The sequence below is a fragment of the Euphorbia lathyris genome, chromosome 8 (assembly GCF_963576675.1).
Source record: "Euphorbia lathyris chromosome 8, ddEupLath1.1, whole genome shotgun sequence".
NCBI classification, from domain to species: Eukaryota; Viridiplantae; Streptophyta; class Magnoliopsida; order Malpighiales; family Euphorbiaceae; genus Euphorbia; species Euphorbia lathyris.
In genome coordinates, this window is record NC_088917.1 from 33,554,886 (window position 1) to 33,562,696 (window position 7,811).

The following is a 7,811-nucleotide window of genomic DNA, read 5'->3' on the forward strand; positions in this document are numbered from 1 at the left end:
GTGTGCGTGATTATTAGTTTTAGTATATGCTTTATTTACTTTTGTAGTTTTTAGCCATTTTCTGATTGTTTTCAGGTAAAATATTGCCAAAATAGCACACACGTGAACTATCACTTATTTATTTCGGCTAATTGATCCACCAAAGGTCGCACCAAATGGAGTTTTTACTCAAATCTAACAATTGGTGGGTCAATTTAGCCTTTGGACTAACGTCGTTTGGAGTTTATGTGCGTGTGCAGGTTAAAACAGGATCAATTTCGGGCGAATATCGTGTCTCGGGGACCCCCAGCAGTCGCTCGACGAATTGGGCATGTTTAGCCCGCCGAAATGGCCTTTGTAGGCCAGCTCGGCGAGCTGGCCTACGAGAATCAGTCTTTTGACTGATTCCTAGCCCCACGTCTTCATGTTTTGTGCCCCACTCTTCCACCTGCATTGGGAAACAAGTTAGAGTAGGTTTAGACACGAAACTACAACTATAAATAGGACTCTGTATCTTTATTTTTATTATCGCTTAACTTTGTAAAAAAAACCCTAGCCTCCATCCTTGAAGAATCCTCCTATTCCTTCCGTCTTCCATTGAAGAACATTTAACCTTCGTGCTCCCCGAGGATTATTTAAGGCTCCATCCTTTAAGTCCTAGGAAGATGTCTGCATTGGTCCACAGGTTCGCTAAAAAGGATTTCTTTCTCTTTTACATTTTGTTTGCCTCTGATCCATTCTATGAATCCTAGGCTAATTGTATATTCGTGACAATATTTTCCATCTTTAATATTAATTCAAGTTTTATTTTGTTCAATTGATTGTTATTATTATTCTAAGTCTTACGCTTTGCTTTTCTGGATTAACTCATTCATAAATCCAAACATTAACTTGGCACATATTGCAAGCTGAATCTGACCTAGTCAAAGCCTATAAGATTGACAACCTTATGGAAGATTAAGCCCAAATTTCTGAGCCTTAGAGCTAGTTTTAGCCTTACAAGGGAATCACGTGCTAGGAACCATAGAAGGATAAGTAGGGTTAATCGCCTTAGGCACAAGTGACTCAGATTAGTTTTACAATTGAATGATAAAATAAGATTGAAATTAGTTTATCGTATCACCCCATATCACTCCAGGTTAATTTACATTGTTAAGGATCACTTAGGAGTAGGTTTAACTTAATTAGGAGTAGCTTTAATGTAATTAGGAGTAGTTTAACTTACAAACCTTCAATCTCAAACCCCCCATAACCTAGATAAGATTATAAGCCTAGTAGTTTGGTACTTGCGGTATAAATCCTGTGGATTCGATACCTGGACTTGTCCAGATTATTACTTGATAACGACGGGGTACACTTATCCCTTAGTGAGTATCTAGAGCGACAGCTCCGAGGCGCATTGATAAGCCCAAAATATACCTAAATTAGCATGCATAAATATATCAATTTCATGTAAAAAATATATTAATTATATTATTTTGGAAAGATTTCACATTGGTATTTGTTGTTTATATGCAAGGTGTTAATTATTTGGGAAAAACCAAATAGGAGCAAATATGGGTTAGAAATGAGTGAGAAATCAAGCTTTCACGTATGAGAATCAGGAATCACGTCTGAGAATTGAAGCACATAAACAAAGGAGGAAAAGAAGTGTAGCGAATCACGGCCAAGATTCTTAAATCTCAACCACGACACGCCCTAGGAGCAGCCATACGTGCCTTCCTTCCTTCCTTTTTCCCTTGTCACGTATGAAATTCTTGAATCTCTACAGTGACAGCAAGCTGTTTTAACACATTTTACATGTTTATTTCTCCAAATGACGCATCCTTTCATCCGGATAGAGGCAACTCTTCACCAACGGACATGTCTCTTCAGCATACCTTTTGGAAGATTATAAATAGAGAAAGAATTCTGTAGAAAATTGTTGTTCAATTATTGTTCAAACACAAATAGTTAGAGATACAATATGTAGATTTTATTATTTACATTAAGGTTTACTCAAGTCGAGTTTATACTTCGTAGATCTACCGAGAGGAGCTATTTCAAGGATTCTGTGAGAAGAATTAGGATTAGGGGCGGCCAACGGTCTGACAAACCTATGAAGTTGAGTAAAGGATTGACAACCCGGAACTCATACCTAGTCAAATGCCATTCAAACTTCTTCTTCTCTGTCAACTTGAGATGTTTATAACTCAGACTAATGAATATCTTTTAATTCAATTCCATCTTTACTGTTATTTTATTTTAAGTTTGATCTAGCGATACTCTTTAAGTAATTCTAATGGGTGTTTTCATGCAAAAGTATTTATAAAGAGATTTTGGTATTTTTCATGCTAACTTGTTGAGCACTTAAGCAAATTCGGATTTATATTTGGTCATTACAATAGGTCGATTAATTGGATATAAACACCGAATTTGATTAAGGTTTTCAGTCTTAGGCCGAGAGGAAAGATTGGTTACAGTTCAATTCCTTTAAATTGAGTAAATTGGTAATTTATTATATCTTTTCTAAACAAATCAAAGTTATAAGTTTTGTTTTTGCTTAGTATAAATTAACCTTGAAATAAGCTTTAATCTCAATATAATTTCTGTAAATTGTAATTATAATTGTAACCATAATTAGAATTAGAAACCATTTAACCACTAAGGATTTTCTATAAACCTCGAGAAAACGAATTTAATCAAAACAATAATTTTCAATCAAATTATCAGACGTTCTCTGTGGGATCGATATCTTTTATTAGTACAAGGAAAACCGTGCACTTACGGAATTCGCCCAACAAGTGTTTCTCGCCGTTGCCGGGGAACGATGTTGATTTTTTTTTTTATTTTTTATTATTGTTTTATTTTATTCCGAATCTTGGTTTATAGACTTATATAGTTTATGTATTTATTTATTTTATAGTTTTTTTTATTTTTATTGAGGATGGTCACTAGGACTAAATCCTTATTGTTATTTAATGTTTGCATTTAGATTGTTTACAGATAAACAGAAAAACAAACAAGTGGAGATTTGATCATCAATACAATTCACATCAGAAGTTTGCAGAAAAGAAATGCAGCATAAAAAGGAAAGGAAATTTTTGAAAAACATGTCAGACGTGACAGATGGTTTTTCTAGAGAAATTTTTCTCTTCCCAAACACCTTGAACTCTTCTCTATAAACTTAACCCTACACCAAACCACATATCTCTCTATTAAAAATTATTCGATTCCTACATTAAATTCAAAATAATTTCTTTTTATCTATAGCATTTCCTTAAACACCTACATCTCTTTCATTGTTATTTCTATCCTAAACTCCATAATCATCTTCTTCAACATATTTCTTACTTCAAACACCATCTTTTGCCATATTTTTTTTCTTCATAAAGAAAAACATTATTCAAAGGATTAAGAAATAGCATATCATCACCATGGAGACTCTTCTCAGACAGTTATATCAAAAAGTAGGAATAAAGAATACAGTTATTGGAATTATCTTACCCCCCTAAGAAGGAATTGGCTACTTGTAGAGTCAGTAAAAATACGTATATACTTTTTACTTGACTTTGATTTTCTTTTGTTCATGGTTTGTTTCAACTTTTCTTTTGTTATTCATATTTTGTTTAGGCGTTTTTTTTAGTTTGTGTTTTTCATATTTAATTTTTACATTTCATTTTAGTTTAGTTTACACATTAGTTTCTTTTTGCTTTGGGAAATAATAGTTAATTTGAAAAAAAAATTGTTCATTAAAAGATATAAAAATAAGGGTAATTAATTTATTAGTCCCTATATTTTGATAAAACACACTGTTTAGTCCCTGTATTTTCAAAAACACATGGTAAGATCACTAACTTTTTTTCTCAGTGAACTGTTTAGTCCTTCCGTCTGTCCGTTAGATTTTTTACCGTTTATGAATTCGGAAATGATTAAATTACCCTTTACTATTTATCAGTCAAAAGAAATTCACACCTCTATGTCTTTCTCTCACAACTCGCGCTCACAGAAAAAATGGAGAAAGGATTGAATCCCTAACTCATAATCGAATCACTCATGCTCACTCTTCCTGTTAGAATTGAAGGTGGAAATCCTCTTACTCTCAATGGTGAGTTTAATTTCCTCCATATTCTCAACTCATGTTTATTGCCAACTGCTTGAGTGATGACGAAAGATGTTTCTGCTAATCCAAATTGACTAACAGAATCTTCATGAGAGTCTAACGGCAGGGACTCAACAGTTCACCGAGAAAAACATTATGGACTAAACAGTTCATCAAGAAAAAGGTTAGGGACTTTACCGTGTGTTTTTTTAAAATACATGGACTAAACAGTGTGTTTTGTCAAAATATAAAGACTAATAAATTAATTACCCTAAAAATAACTTAGGTATCATAACTATTAGTAATAAGTTAGAAAAGTGTCTTTAGAGATTTTAAAAATCTCATCTGAGATAAAGTTAATTATAATTACATCAACTATGAGTTTCTGTTGCCATAGAGATTTTAAAAATCTCATCGGTGATATATATTGAGGGTTAGATGAGTTTCTGTTGCCTCAGAGATTTTAAAAATCTCAATAGGGATAGACCAGCGAAGCACTCCTTGCCAAAGGGTAAAGCGTGTCGCGATCGAGTGCCATCTAACCTTTTGACATGTTCCCAAACATTAAAATTCGGGTGGCGACTCTGATATAAATACTTTAACCCAAAACATGATAAAAAAGGTTAAGGTATAAATAAAAGAATGCATACACCAGAAGGAACACGCTAAGTGTCGTCCTTAAAAACGGTAAGTGACAGTGTTATGTAAAAACATAATCCCATTTGTCGGAAATCCATCCTCCCTCATAGGGAGTAAAGGGTAATCGGGTTCCGCAACCGCTCACAACGGTCTTGGACCATCACGTGGGTAGTGAGGACGTCACACACGTGATATCATTTAGTCTGATATCAAAAGTAAAAACTGTTTTCAAATTGATAGGATTAATATCTCAAAATTTTAAAAATAGTTATATTTTTTTCTATAATTGATTTTATAGTTAATTTTTATTTATTTAGACATTTCTATAGACTCCACCAATACTCTTGATATTTTATTCTATATTTATTTATTTTTATTTGATCCAAGTTGGATTTCATTTTTATATTCATTCATCTTTACAATAATGATCTAATTGTTTTACCAATAGTATGGAATAAATAGACTAAGTTTTTTTATGTTATATATTTTATATTATTTATATTTCAAATTAATATATATATTTTTTTTATTGATAATTCAAATCAAATTAAATTAATTTTGAAAATAAAAATTGATTGTTTTTTTTCTATAATTTTAATTAAAGATGAATAATTTATTTATTTTTACAAAATTAATGATTTGTACTTTTTAATAATTTTAATATATACATATTCATATTTTTTTCTAACAGAAATTCTTTAAAATAATAATAATAAAATATAAGATTAATTAAGAAATATATTAGAATACAATGAAAATCCAAAAATTAAAATTAAAATTCAACATTATATTTACGATATTAAATAATTACAATCTATGTTGAAATGGAAGAAACATCAATTTATTATGCTATAAACTATTACAATCCATACTTTTCTAATGTTGCAAATGAAGAGACTTATCAATTCAATATGTTACATATATACATTTAGCTTTTGTATTATAAAACTTCTATTACATAAAAAAATTCATAAGAATTAGATAAAAATCCATCTTGATGATAATCATTTTGCTTGATGGAACTTCATTATTACCAAAGTATTCGAATTCACTCAATTTGTTCTTCATTTTTTTCATTGTGTACAATGTTAGTCACACTCACAGATATCATTTCTTTGACTTTATTAACATTTTCTAATAATTATATATTCTTGAATTTCAAAAGCAAGAACACGAAACACACAAATGAATAGAAAACAAAAATGAAGGGAGGAAAAAGAAAATTAGGAGCGAATTATCTTTGTTTCATTTTCTTTATTTTTAAAATAAGAGAGAATGCCAAGTTATAAGCATATAAAGAGGGGAGTGAAAATGTTTTTTGTCCATTAATTAATTTTTTTTATTTTTGCTTAATAAAGTATTAAGTCCATAAATTAATTTTAGTTAAATCGAATTTAATCACAATTATAACCACTCGGGACAAAAAACGTATATAATTAATATATGAAATTAATTCTATTAATTAGAGTCATTATGTTCAATATTTTTAGAAGTGGAAGAGATTCAAATAATAATATTTTTAATTAATATTTTCCAACAATTTTACAACATTACAGGACTATATTATTTAAAGTAAGAATAAAATTATAAGAATATATTATAAGACTTTGAAAAACAAAAACAATACATCATCAAAATCAAAGGTTTTCGATGACCAATAAATATAATGGTGGAATACTCTCTATGATGCATTATATATAGGTTTATTTGTAACTTTTAAATTTCTTTCTCTTTGTATTTTTCATCTTTCTGTAACTCTTATTTTCTTTTATTCCTTTAATTAATATGCGAGTAATTGATACTCCATCCATTTCATAATACATGTCTTTCTAGAAATATTTTTTTTATTTCATATTATATGGTCAATACATATTAAGTCAACAGGACCGTTCCTGACCTTTTGTAGGCCCGGGGCGAGAGAATAAAATTGGGCCCTTTAATACCAAATTTCTAAAAAATAAAATTTCTTTAAAAGTTGAAATAGAGGTTGTCGGACATCCCAACTAGGTTGGCACCCCCTAACAACCCCCAAACACATGTTGTAATTTTAAAATGTGCTAAACAAAATCAATATTGTTAAGAATACAACTTCAAAATATACTAAACATAATCAAAATTGTTCTAAACCACTAAAGAACGGTCTCTATGTTGATATTCTTCAATTTCTAACTCTTTTCCAACCTTGAATATCATCTTTAATTGCCTACAAAACAAAGTATGCAAATAATTAAAAAAGTTTACTTCTCCGAGCATTACGAGAGGCAAAATCATTAATGATAATATCAGCATCCATAGTTCCCAAAATTTCTTTCTCAATAGATAAAATTGCTAAACCACTCAACCTTTCTCGAGACATTGATGACCTTAAGTAAGTTTTTATTAACTTTAGTTTTGAAAAGCTTCGTTCAGCTGATGCTACAGTCATAGGCAAAGTTAATAAAATCCTATAAGCAATAGAAACATTTGGATAACAATCTGCATCTTTAACAAACTCAAGAATTTCAATAGTTGACATTAATTCATCAGATGGCAAAGTAATTTGCAATACTTTCAATTCAGAAAAAAATCATTTAAATCAAAATCGGATACACCGTTATAGGAAAAAGTAGAGTGAAGATTATCACAACAATTTTTTAAATCATTAGAATCTAATGATTTCAATTTTTTTGAATTAAATAAAAATCCAAAAATGCTTTCGAAATATTTTAACTGCTCAACAAGATGCTTCCAATCATTATGTCCATCATTTGCTAACAAAGATTTGTTCGTACTAGTTTTGAACAATTTACAACAAAAACAATAAACTTTATCAGCATGTTTAGAATAAACCAACCACTTTCTATCACGTATCTCACCATTGCTTAGTTTTCTAGAGTATAAGGCATATGAAAAATGTCTAGACAACTTGTCTAAAGGAAAACTCAAATTCTCTCCCCTTATAAAATAAAATATAAAAAGAAAGATAACACCTTGATAATAAGATGTTCCCTCAGATTCTTCTAAACTTTAATAACTTGACTTGATAATAAGACGTTCCTTGAACTCTTCAAAAAAAAATGATGCTCCTGCTTGAACTCTTCCAAAAAAAAAATGATGCTCCTGCTTGAACTAA